Consider the following 14,274-nt stretch of genomic DNA (forward strand, 5'->3'; position numbering starts at 1 on the left):
GTAAACATAACCAGTTAAATTATCCTGTCATACTTAGTATTTGGGCTTAATTGTGTATTAGCAGAGATGAAGAAACTTCCAGATGTGGTAATATCAATGTAAACCAAGGTTTTTATCCTCTACCAGGAGATATTTTTTAAATATATAATGAATAAAATTTCTTTGAATTGATGTGATATTTCCCCTAAATCCCTCCTATACTGACCAGTGACTAAAATGGTTTATAGCCAGTGTCATGATCATGTGTGAAAAAGATCCTCCAGTTAAGACATTTTAAAATAATTAATGTTGATTGCCAAAATTGGAACCGCTTTCAGGGCCGGCTGTGAGAGCTCACGTCTTCATTTTTTTTTTTTTTTGTTTGTTTGTTTGTATCCTAAACTGATGTCATAATTTAAAACATGAAGTTGAAATAAACAAGGTCAGGATGTAGATGCTGGGCCTCATGCTTCTTGCTTGGATTGAAATTACCACTACATAAAAAATTACATTGCCAAAAATACATGAATAAATAATATATCAACTCTTAAGTAAGAGAAAAATGTATTGATTCAAACTGATAATGAACTTTGAAGTCCAAAACATCATCAAAGAGCGGCATTTGTGAAAATACAGATAACCCTTTAAAAGTCCAAGTCAATCCAATTCAACCAACATGCCTCCCTCAAGAATGTTGGATCCTGAGCATTTTACCAGCTTTGTGCAGTATTATAAAGCTGGTGGAGGCAGCTCTATTAACCAATATGAAGGACCTAGTGGCAACATTTTTGTAAATCTTTCCTTTTCACTGATGCTTCTGCTCCACTTTGTGCATGTATGTGCTTGTGTCTGACATTTTCTTTTCTTCTTTCTATCTTCTTTTCATAGTAAAAAATGAGAGCTGGCCTGCTTAAGGTATTTTCCCTGAGAACTGTGCCTCCTTACTAGTGTGCAGGGAACCACTGACCTTGAATACCACACTGTTAGATGACAAAAAACACAAAGGTCAGCACGTGTCTTTCTTCTAGGCTTTTACCTCAGTATAGATCAACTGTATTATTGGTGTGCAATTGAGAAATCTAGGATTCTACAGGATCAGGTGTAGTAATTTCCCAGGAATACTAGTACAGTAATAGAAAGTATAACAGGGTTCTTGGGCTTCCCAGGTGGCTGAATAGTAATGAATCCGCCCACAATGCAGGAAATGCAGACTCAATCCCTGGGCAGGGAAGATCCTCTGGAGAAGGAAATGGCAACCCACTCCGGTATTCTTGCCTGGGAAATCCATGGACAGAGGAGCCTGGTGGGCTACAGCCCATGGGGTTGCAAAAGAGTCAGACGTGACTTAGTGACTAAACAGCAACAACACAAGTTCCTACTGAAATGTAACTTTGATTCTCTTTGCCCTTCAGTTTATACAGAAGGAGGTGAAGCCATACCTGTGGTTTCATGCCCAGGTGAGGCTAAGATTAACACCCAGTGGTACCATTGCACATCTTCACACTCTCATTAAGCCAGCCTGCCAATGGTTTCCAAGCTAGGTTCTGTGCTACATCATACAGTTTCTCCCTTCTTTAATATACCTTGTGCTTGCGTGCAAGCAAGTCTCTTCAGTTGTGTCCAGCTCTGTGAAATCCTATAGACTGCAGCCTGCCAGTATTCTTTATCCATGGGATTCTCCAGGCAAGAATACAGGAGTGGGTTGCCATGCCCTCCTCCAGGGGATCTTCCCAACCCAATCAGTTGAACCTATGTCTCTTATGTCTCCTGCACTGGGAGGCATGTTCTTTACCACGAGTGTGCCACCAGGGAAGCCCCTTTAATATAAATCAGATAAAACCAACTCTGGTTAATAAAGTCCATTCCCTGTATCAGATATAATAACTTAGTTTTGATTTTCTAGCAGTCAAACCCATCATATTTTGAAGGAATCTCACATTACAGTGAATTACAGTGGGAGGCTGGATGCTGGCTCCTCTAGAAAATATATGAGAAGGTCATCCCCACCTCCATCTCACTGCCCAGTAGCTGTGGAACAAGGGAGTAACCTATGTTCTGCTACCCAAATGTTCCTGCTTATAATTTGTATCTTGAGTAAGTGATATTAGATAAAGAGGCCATTTAGAAACTGTACACTGTGGCATTGTAGTTCAGTGACCAATATCAAGTAACTAGCGGGAACACTTCTGCAGTGCTCCCATCCTTGTAATGACACTGATTTGTTTTATATTTGGTATTTCCTTGCTGATTCCTTTCTTCCAGCTCTTCTTGGTTACAGACAGCTTTTTGAAATGGTTTACAGCGTTATTACCTGTTCTATGAGAATCTGTGACATCTTCCTTTTTGACTTAAATGTCACCCATCAGAATTTAGTCTTTACTTGTTTTTCTAAACTTATTTCTAACTATGTGCTGGGCTGCGATTAGTCACTCAGTCACATCTGACTCTGTGACTCCATGGACTGTAACACAGCCAGGCTCCTCTGTCCATGGGGATTCTCCAGGAAAGAATATTAGAGTAGTTGTCATTTCCTTCTCCAGGGGATCTTCCTGACCTAGGGATTGAACCCAGGTACCCCACATTACAGGCAGATTCTTTAGCAGCTGAGCTACCAGGGAAGCCCATTCCTAACTATGGTGGTGGTGGTGTAGATGCTGAGTCGTGTCTGACTCTTGTGACCCCATGGACTGTAGTCTACCAGGTTCCTCAGTCAATGAGATTTTCCAGTGGGTTGCCATTGAACCCGGGTCTCCTGCATTGCAGGCAGATTCTTTCCCAACTGAGCTACCAGGGAAGCCCATTCCTAACTATACCATTCAACAAAAACCATACTATATAGTCAGACTGCTTGTCATCCTCCCAAAACTTTCTTGTAACAAAAGACTTTTTCTCTCTCCCTCTGCCAAGCTACCTCTTGAAATTTCTTCCATTCTTAAAGTTCACTTTTGTGTGAATTCAGCCCTCTCAAATTTAGAATGACCAGTTCCCTCACTAATGAGAAGGCAGTATGCTATAGTGGAAGAGAGCCATTGCCTTGAACCCATGCCAATGACATTCTATTGCACTTGATTTGGACTCTGTAGTTCATTTATTCCAGAGTAATGTTTCAATTTAATTAAGGTGGAGCAATTCAAAAGTTATGAAAAAACTGGTATGCACTCATCCAGTCCATATTATTTCATGTTTCTCTAGAGGTGACATAAGTAAATAATTCTTTGTGAAGTAGTAATGTTCAGTGTATCAAATTTTAATTTTATAAAGTTAAAGTAACTCATAGTAGGCATTCATTAAGCACCTGAGGTTAAACAAACCTCAAAAGCAAAAAAGACATGATATGTTTTTTCTTTTCAGATGACTTGAATAAATTCAATTAAGAGTCCACAAGTACTTAACATATTTTTCAGTTTCCTGTTGACCTGAGGTCTGATCACTCATGTTCAGAAAAGAAATCTAACAGGAAATGTCAGTCTGTTCTATGAGCACCTGTATATAGTTTCAATAAAATCTTTGTGACTTCAATTAACCAGAGTCATTTTCTATTTTTTGTAACCAGAAAACCTAAACTGGGTCTTTGCCCTGGGTTTTATTCAAAAACCACCTACCCCTGTATTTCATAGAGAATCATATCCACAGTAATCAGTTTGACTTTTAAAACCACCAGATATGCCTGAAAAAATAATATAGTCATTTAAGGAGGCATTGTAAGATCTGACAAGGCAACTAGAAATCCAAAAACTGTTTCCAATAATTAGTATTGTCAATCTTCTCTTACAGAACTTTTGTTATGATTCTTGGAGCTAATTGACAGCAAGCCTTGACGACCTTAGGGGGAGGAAGAGATAAAAAAAAAATTAAACTAGAACAAGAAAGAAGAAGTGTGATCCAAATAGGTATATCAGGCTCTCATTTTAAAGTCGTTGGTATGTCTAAGACTTGAAAAGTTCAGTCTCTTAGAAAGCTGGTTTTCAGTAATAAAAGTTATTTGTTTGAAGAACCAAGTTTTGGCTCTGTGTTGAGTATAGCTCATTTGCCAACTGCCAGCTCCCACCCGGATGTACATTAAGTTGTACTGTGCTTTTGGAGAGCGGTGTTGGGGACTCTCTTCAGAAAACTAGGTATCATATAGTGCCTGTTAGCATAGTTACTTGCTTCACAGATTAAAGAAAACAACTTAAATCTAATAGCCCCGCTTCATCATTCTTCTCTAGCCAACAAACCCGCAAAACTTCATTCCAGGCAGTAAGAGATGGGTATTAGACATGTATTGGGTAGGAAAATGTGATAAGTATGTAACGTAGATTATTAGGTTGGCTTTCATTCCTTCTTTTGGTATTGATTCTCCTTAAATAGAAATCTGATGTTAAAATATTCTAATCTGGGGAGAAGTGGTTATATCCCTCCTGCCTACTGCTTATCTGTCTTAATGGGAAGTTAAATTGTTTTGGATTTAACTCTTGCAGATTAAAATATCTATCTTTGTGTGATTACCTAGCTGCAATGCAGTTGTTCCAGATGAGTTTTAACCAAGCAAAATTATTTATTTACATGACATTTTATGCTAAAGAATGTTACGTAAAAAATAAAAGTGGACATTTTTGTCACAAGCTAGGATATCAAGGATCTCCATTCTGGATAAATAAGCTGTGGTACATATACATGATGGGATATTACTCAGCTATAAAAAGGGACACATTTGAGTCAGTTCTAATGAGGTGGATAAACCTAGAACCTATTATACAGAATGAAGTAAGTAAGAAAGAGGAAAACAAATATCATATATTAACACATACATATGGATCTAAAAAGATGGTACTGATGATCCTACTTGCAGGGCAGCAAAGGAGACTCAGACAAAAAGAACACACTTGTGGATACAGTTGGGGAAGGAGATGCTGGGACAAATGGAGACAGTCGTATGGAAACATATATATCACTATATGTAAAATAGATGGCCAGTGGAAATTTGCTGTATATTGCAGGGAACCCAAAGTTGGTGCTCTATGACAACCTAGAGGGGTGTGATGGGGTGGAAGGTGGGAGGGAGATGCAAGATGGAGGGAACATATGTACACCTATGGCCAACTCACGTTGATGTGTGTAAGAAACCATCACAATATTGTTAAGTAATTATCCTCTAATTAAAAATAAAAATAAAAGTTTAAAAAAACGATCTCAACCTGTCCTTTTCCATAACCCCACTCCCTCTTCCATGAAGCTCAACGGGATCTGGGAGCTGTGGGGCTAAGATGTCTGATTTTGAACTAAATGTCCTGGCATTGAAAATACTTTTAAACTAACTTTATTATCATATGATAATGAGATATGGGCCTGTAAACAGTGAAGATGTTGTAAAGATATGTTTTATATGGATTTTTGTAAATGAAAAATCCATGTGCTTTTTTATTATTTGTTCCAATATTTTTCTTTTTTTAATTTTTTTTTACCAAATTTGTCTGGTCTTTTTGTTGGAACCATCTGGAACTCTTGCTGAGATCATAGTTGAAAGCTCCCATGAGGTTAGGAAAAAGCAAGAAATCACATAAATGGCACGTCCGGGCTGATTACCGGCCATACGACCTTTGGATTTGTCCTCTTCCTCTCTGAAGAAATGGAGGTGGGCTAGAAGGATTAACAGTTTCCAAAATTTTGTTATGATAAGGATCACCTGAGGTACTTGTACTTGCTCGAAGTGCAGATTCCCCAATTCATTCCAAACCCACTCAATCCGAATTCTCAGGGGAGGGCTGGGAGTCAAGCCTTTGACCAAACTTCCAGGTGATTCTTATCTTTTGAAAGATGGAAACAAGAGTTGAATGACCCCAACAGCCATTCTAATTCAGAAGTTCCATGATTCCCTTCATACTCCTTGGCTAATAAAATATTTTAACTGAAGCTATGGAGTTTGGAGTGGAGATGGTGGGAAGAAGAAAAAATTATTCCTTTTATATAAAAAATGATATTGAATTTGGGATTTTCTGTGAAATATTAAAATAACTTTATAATACTGAATAATGAGAAGTTAGATTTTTATCTGAACCTCATACTTTTCTTATTTTTTATTTCTTTTTTTATTATGGGTTGCTCTAATGTTTTTTTCTTGCTGTTGTGAGAGGTTTTTTTCCTCTAAGCATCTGTGCTTTTAAAGTCCGATTATTTATCCTTTTAAATCTCTAAAAAGGATGCTACAATCTGTCTTTTAAGAACCATGTTACAGATTTTCTGCAGACTTTTGGCATAAATTTCCCCCTAATTAACAATAAGTTTGAATGAACTTCTCAAACCAAGAGAGGGCATTTGCAGGCTTTAATCACTTTAGCAAACATTTACCGTGCACAGTCAAGGTGATGACTTAATCTCAGTCAATTGGAGGATTCCGTCTATGTTTTCTGTATTCTCATTCAGGTTTGAATCTCGCAGGGATTAGGCAATAGATGGGCTCTAAAAGGGCTTCCCTGGTAACTCAGCTGGTAAAGAATTCAACTGAATGCAGGAGATCCCAGTTCTATTCCTGGGTCTTGAAGATCCACTGGAGAAGGGATATGCTACTCACTCCAGTATTCTGGCCGGGAGAATTCCGTGGACTATATAGCCCATGGGGTCGCAAAGAGCAGGACACGACTGAGCGACTTTCACTTTCGCTTTGGTTCTAAAAGATAACAGTTCACATTAGCATTTATGGAGGCATCCATTGGCTTATCTGAAGTTTAGCCATCGGTCCTCAGGCATTGTCAGTAACTTCTCTTGTTTGTTGCTGTGGTTCATTTACCCAGTCGTGTCTGACTCTTTGTGTCCCCAGGGACTGTAGCACTCCAGTCTCCTCTGTCCATGGGATTTCCCAGGAAAGGATATTGGAGCGGGTTGCCATTTCCTTCAGGGTCCCCCAAAAGCTGACTGCTATTTTCCTTCTTTCTCCTCTACCACTCCTGGAAGGATCAGCAACTCAAGCTTCTGGGACCCAGGAAGTCTCCGAAAACATGTCTGAGGTCCACATGACTAGATGCCTACATAAGCTACAGTCACTGCGTCTTTGGATTCTTGCTTCCGCTTCTTGAATGCCTACCTCAGAAGTAATGGACAGATTCCTTCTGTCCTCAAAGCCCACAAAATCATATGGGATGTTTATTAAAAAGCTATCTTAGAATGTTGTTTTGTATTTAACATCAGTTTCAAAAGCTACCTGATGTGTAGATGCAACATATTACACTCACCTTTATTTGTAATATGTGATGGACCCCAGTATATACTTTTTTCTACCTAAATCTTAATTGCAACAAATACTTTTCAAACACTTCTTTTTTGAAAAGGATTACTAAATATTTGTTGCCATGTGAACATGAATGACTAATTTGTTAAATAGATTCTTTAAAGCTTCACTCTAGATATTTCAATTATTTCATCATAGTTTAAAGGCGTGCTCAATTGTGCTGGACTCTGTGTGGCCCTGTGGACTGTAGCCCACCAGGCTCCTCTGTCCATGGGATTTCCCAGGCAAGAATGCTGGAGGAGGTTGCCATTTCCTCCTCCAGAGGATCTTCTTGACCAGGATCGAAACTGCATCTCCAGCATCTCCTGCATCAGCTGGTGGGTTCTTTGCCACTGAGCCACCTGGCAAGCCCTGGTTAGAAGGTAGCAAACAGTTACATGCTGCAGGGATAGAAATCTAAGGATTAACCAGTTGGTTTAGCACAAAGTATTTTTCTAAAATGGTTTCAGGATACAGAGATGAGAAATGAACTTCACACACAAATTCAATATGCAAGTCAGTTTAAAAACTATTTAAATAATACCTTTGTTCACCTATAAAAATGTCAGTGGCATGCCGAAAAAAAATCCAAATGTTGCATCATTTGCTCCATGACTCAGTTTCCACTTTTTAAATGTATGACTTTGCTCATGTGATTTGTCTTTTTATAGGGATTCATTCTGTTTTCCATGATTTGGGAAGAGTTTTCTTTAATCTGCTTCATTTCTTAGAGAAATTCCTGATTTTTTTTTTCAAATTATCTTTTATTTCATATCTTACTTCTTGTTTGTGATACTAAAGATGTCACATGTTTAACTGAACTAGGCAACAAAATGAGAGAAACAAAATGTCAGGCAGCAAACATCAGTCGTTTTCATTTTCTGTCTTTCCCGTCCGTGTTCCCCACATGTTGAAGTAGACGGACTTCTAACACCATGTATTCTGTTTTTTAACGTAATGTTAAAGTGTAAATACTCTTACGTATTAATGCCTCGTCTTTAAAATTACATTCTTAATGACTATATAACATGTCAATAGTTGCTTTACCATACTGTAGTCCCGAAATATCTACACAGTTAAAATACCCATAATTTTTTATATTAGGAAAAAACTTTGTAATAAGAAACTTATGTATATATTTTAGGCAAAACTGAAGGGGATATTATTCCTGGTTTAAAGGGAGCTAAAGTTTTTTAGGGCTCAATGTAAAGCTTTTGAGGGCTTTATGACTTTATAATTAATCACATATTTCAAAATATAGCAATTTCAAGATATTAAGCAGATATTTTTGTATGATTTTCATAGTTACAAAATGATGTTTCATTGTTTTCCTTTCCTTTATTTGATAACTATCCACAAAAGAAACTAATGGAATCTCCTGCTGCACAAATAGATATTGACTTCTTACAGATATCAGTACAAACATTCTGACACTAAAAGGTGAAATACTTAATAGAATTAAATGAGTATTAAAACAGCCACATGTATAGTAAATAAATGTTATAAAATTATATAAATGATATTTTTTGCTTTGAACTCATCCTTACATTTTATTTACATTTTTTCTATGCAATTTTCTAGTTAAACTTAAAATGATGATATTTGGAGATATAACTTCTTTTACTTAAAACTCATCCATGAAATTTTCTGTTATAACATCCTTTCTAAGTGCTGAGAGACGTTAAGGTGATAAGGTTGGTATAATTAGTATGTAATTATAATGCTTTTGGGATTAGATACCAAAATCGTACTATCCATCACCTTAAACGTTAACATATTAGTTTGGCCTTTATGTTTATTTTTAATAAATTCTGTACCTCACAAATTGCCTTTCAATATCGGAAAGTTAAGCTGTCATGTCAGAATTAGATTGGCTTGACTGCCTAATTAAATACAGATTCATCTGGAAAAATGTTCTCCTGTTCTCACATTTCATTCTAATATCCGCTCAAATTCAGAGTGACCCCTAAATGGCCTGAACTTTAGAGCAAGGGCAAACAGACAAAAATACCAACTTTTCCCTGTACTCCTGTTCAGTCGATGCTTGACCTGAGAAAAGCAAAGCCAACTTAGTATAAAGTGGAAGACTTAAACGGGGGGAGGGAGGGGGCGCCCCCAAAGGGGAAAGGCCTAGGCTGACCTGACTCACGATGGGGAGTCAGATCGCACCCCGTCCACCCCCTCAGCGGTCCCCATCCTTTCCAGAACTGTCCCAGCGCTCTGGGAAGGAGACAGTGGTGACTGCCTCCTCTGCACATTCTTCCCTCATGACATCACGCAGAAAGCAGGAGGCAGCTGGCATTGACAGGGAAGGGCACTTGGGCAGAACTCTGACCCCGTGTCTGCTCGCCCCTCGCTGTGTGGGGTGAGGAAGGCCTCGCCACTTCTCTGGAGTGAAGCTTCTCCCTCTGAGAAATAAAGGAGCTGGCCGATATGTGAAAAAAGATGTCTCATGCTTCTGTATTTCTGAGATTCGCTGATCACCAATATAAGATGTCATTTCTCCAGGCCTCTCACTAACTTTAATAAGTGGAAAATATCACAGGAGGCTTAACTGTCTACACGGCGGCCTCAGCTCAGCTGGGTCTCTCTCAGGCTGGCCGCCTAAGCTGAAGATGCCACGAAACACCGCTTGGCCTGAAGAAGCATCTATCCTGTCTGTATATGATACACCTAAAGGAAGAGGATGAGGAAAAAGCCTGGAGAAAAGATACAGGTTTTGGACTGTAAAGAACACATTTTGGGGTATCTACCCCAGCCAAAAAATCATTATTGTTTCATCGTTTATTTACCCACTTTGGGCAGTATGGGTCTCTGTCGCCCTGCGGGCTTCCTCTAGCTGCAGCCAGCAGGGATGACGCTCTAGGTGCCGCGCACGGGCTTCACACCGCAGTGGCTTCTCACTGCGGAGCAGGGGCTCTAGAACTCGCAGGGATCAGCAGCTGTGGCCTGTGGCTCAGTAGTCGCAGCTCCCGGACTCTGGAGCGCAGGCTCAATAGCTGTGGTGCATGGGCTTAGTTGCTCTGAGGCGTGTGGAATCGTCCCAGATCAGCAACCAGACCCTCATCTCCTGCCTTGGCAGGCGGCTTCTTTACCACCGAGCCACCAAGGAAGCCCCCAAAACACTAATTTGAAAAAAGATTTGCATCCCAACGTTCATAGCAACATTATTTACAATTGCCAGTATATGGAAACAACTTAAGTGTCTATCAACATATGCATGGATAAAGAAAATGTGAGATATATATTATATTATATTCAGTTCAGTTCAGTTCAGTCACTCACTCGTGTCTGACTCTGCGACCACATGATCCGCAGCACGCCAGGCCTCCCTGTCCATCACCAACTCCTGGAGTTTACTCAAACTCATGTCCACTGAGTTGGTGATGCCATCCAACCATCTCATCCTCTGTTGTCCCCTTCTCCTCCTGCTCTCAATCTTCCCCAGCATCACGGTCTTTTCAAATGAGTCAGCTCTTTGCATGAGGTAGCCGAAATACTGGCCTTTCAGCTTCAACATCAGTCCTTCCAATGAACACCCAGGACTAATCTCCTTTAGGATGGACTAGTTGGATCTCCTTGCAGTCCAAGGGACTCTCAAGAATCTTCTCCAACACCACAGTTCAAAAGCATCAATTCTTCTGCACTCAGCTTTCTTTACAGTCCAAATCTCACATCCACGCATGACCACTGGAAAAAACCATAGCCTTGACTAGATGAACCTTTGTTGGCACAGTAATGTCTCTGCTTTTTAATATGCTATCTAGGTTCGTCATAACTTTCCTTCCAAGGAGTAAGTATCTTTTAATTTTATGCTGCAATCACCATCTGCAGTGATTTTGGAGCTCAAAAAAATAAAGTCTGACACTGTTTCCACTGTTTCCCCATCTATTTGCCATGAAGTGATGGGACCAGATGCCATGATCTTAGTTTTCTGAATGCTGAGCTTTAAGCCAACTTTTTCACTCTCCTCTTTCACTTTCATCAACAGGCTCTTTAGTTCCTCTTCACTTTCTGCCATAAGGGTGTGTCATCTGCATATCTGAGGTTATTGATATTTCTCCCGGCAATCTTGACTCCAGATTGTGCTTCATCCAGCCCAGTGTTTCTCATGATGTACTCTGCATATAAGTTAAATAAGCAGGGTGACAATATATAGCCTTGACATACTCCGTTTCCTATTTGGAATTAGTCTGTTCCATGTCCAGTTCTAACTGTTGCTTCCTGACCTGCATATAGTTTTCTCAAGAGGCAGGCGAGGTGGTCTGGTATTCCCATCTCTTTTAGAATTTCCACAGTTTATTGTGATCCACACAGTCAAAGGCTTTGGCATAGTCATAATATATTGTGTATATATAATGGAATACTACTTAGCCATAAAAAAGAAAGCAGAAGCATGGACGGACTTGGAGGGTGTTATGCTCAGTGAAATAAGTCAGAAAAAGACAACTAGCTGATGATATCGCTTACATGTGGAAACTAAAAAATACTACAAACTGGTAAATAAAACAAAAAAAGGACACAGATATAGAGGAAAAAACTAGTGGTTAGAAATGAGGAGAGGGGAGGGGGGTAGGGTAATACAGGAGTAGGAAAATAAAACATACAAACTATTAGATATAAAAGAAGCTGCAAGGACATATTGTACAACAAGGCAAATATAGCCAATATTTGATAACAACTGTAAATGGGCTATAAACTTAAAAACACAAGAACAAAAAGGTCACTCTGCAGATAAGATAATCAAGTTGTATGCTACCAGTAACAACACATCTGTTCCTGAAAGGGCTAAGCTCAGACAATGCTCAGACCACACTCAGATATGGGCAAAGACTGATTTCTCTCTGTAAATTGCAAGTAGTAGAGGGGGCATGTCACAGCAGGAATGCAATCCTGTTCTGTGTCTTTGCTGAGCACTGAGCTAACCACTGTATTTTGCAAAGTCAATGATTATATTTTAGGTTTTTCAAAATAGGCAAGGGCAGTACGAAACCAGTATTGAGTTTAAAACATCTGGTTTCAACATTTTAGTGAAAAGTATAAAGAAGAACCCATCCAAGCATATTTTTTTTCTTTTCAATGAGTCAGGGTGGGAGGGGGGAGAGATAATAATTAATGTGTCAGAGTTAAAAGTAGTGACTAATGAAGAATTATGTAATTGCTAAGCTTGTATAGTTTTTGAACAAAATAAAGCATTTTCACATTGATAGATCTATTCAGTTTCTTTCAAATATAATGAGTGAAGATTAGGTATTTTCTAATTTTAAATGAATAGAGGAATCAATGTTTGTCATACATGACATTATAAACCACATGCAGATTAGCAAATGGTAGGTAAATCTTGAAGTATATTTATCCTCTCCTGGTTTAATAATTGACCTCTATTAGGCTTTTTTTCCAGTAGAGTCTATTCCAGTAAACCATAGACTTAAGAAGGGGTTTTCAAAATAGATACAATGTTAAAATATTCATCAAAGAAAAATATTCATCAAAGTCCTAGGACCAACTGGGAGAATAAGTATTTTTGGGATATAAAAGTACTTTTATTACAGATAAAAGACTGTATCACAATAACAATAGCAGTATTGAGTTAAATTAATTTAGGAAGCAAATGTTCAACATTTCATGTAGAAAAATGAATATATACCTTTGCTCCATTGAATTACATGATAGACACAACTACTCACCACTATATGAAGATGGATAACTTATTTATGCTTTCTCTGCCTTGGTTTTCACTTTGTAGACCAGGTTCCATAATATAATATACTATATAGAGTTATTGTGAGGATTAGATGAAATCTACATGGAAAGTCTTACAACCTATACATAATAAGAATTCAATTAACAGTGTCTTTAAGATAACATGCAGGGGGGGAAACCCACATTTCATAGCTACAGACTTTTAAAATTTTATCTTCTCCTTATACCAGCATTAAAACCTTGCACAAATAACCTCTCTGGATTTAGTTTCTTTATTTACAGAATAAATTAAAAGTATCTATCACACAGCATTGTTTTGGACCTAGTGACAATACACCTAAAGCACTGGTTCAGTAGTCAGCAAATGCATTTAGTAAGTGCCAACAAGGTATTATACATTTATATGTATAAATTCATGAAATTGAAAAAATATGCAATTATAAAAAATATGTTTAGACTTTTACATTCTAAATTTACAATTACATTTTAAAGTATTTTAAATGTTAGTGTATCATTTTTAGCATATATAATATTTTTCTACCAGTCATTAATAATGAGGTAAAAATTAAATAACCTAATTAAAATGGAATAATTCAGTACTGAAAATGTTTCTCCAACTGGTAAAGAAATAGATGAGGGTTTAGCTTAATGATTTTTCCCCAGAGGTTTCTTACATATTTGTTAATTCAGCAACAAAAGCAAATGGATGAGAAGAAAGTGAAGACTGCAATGCCACATCTTTCTTTGTATATGAATCATGGCATGTTGCTTCAGATATCGAGGGTCTTGGCTTGCGGTGCTCAGTGTTGGCTTGCTAAGTAGCTGAGACTCCATCCAGGGAGAGACTCCATCCTGTCTCACGTGTATCATCACCCATGCTGCTCCCTCAAAACCTGTGTGGTTTCAGGGTGTCCGCTGTGAATGGCACTTATGATTTTATAACGTGTCCAAGCAAACCCACAAATTTGGATGGAGCATTTTGTTTTTTACATCTTAGCAAGCGGCTATTCAGATCCATGGGTATTCCTGGAAGTAAATGCTGATAAGAAATATGATAATCCCAGACCATTGTAGTGGAAAGAACCAAACCAGCCCAATTGATGAATTTTACATGTTACTGATTTGACCCAACAACTCATATTTATAAGTGATTCTGAATTATTTTCTGTGATGGTGATTCTCAAACATGTTCAAACCAGGGCCACTTCAATAAGGGCAACTGATATTTTCAGACTAGCAAAAATGGAACATATGCTTGCTTCCCATTTAGAAATAAGTTATTCCTGATGCTCTGATAGATATGCTCCATTAGTAACTTTTTAAGTCCTAACCTCAATTTCAGAGTCTCT

The sequence above is a fragment of the Cervus elaphus genome, chromosome 19, assembly GCF_910594005.1.
Source record: "Cervus elaphus chromosome 19, mCerEla1.1, whole genome shotgun sequence".
In the NCBI taxonomy this organism is placed as follows: Eukaryota; Metazoa; Chordata; class Mammalia; order Artiodactyla; family Cervidae; genus Cervus; species Cervus elaphus.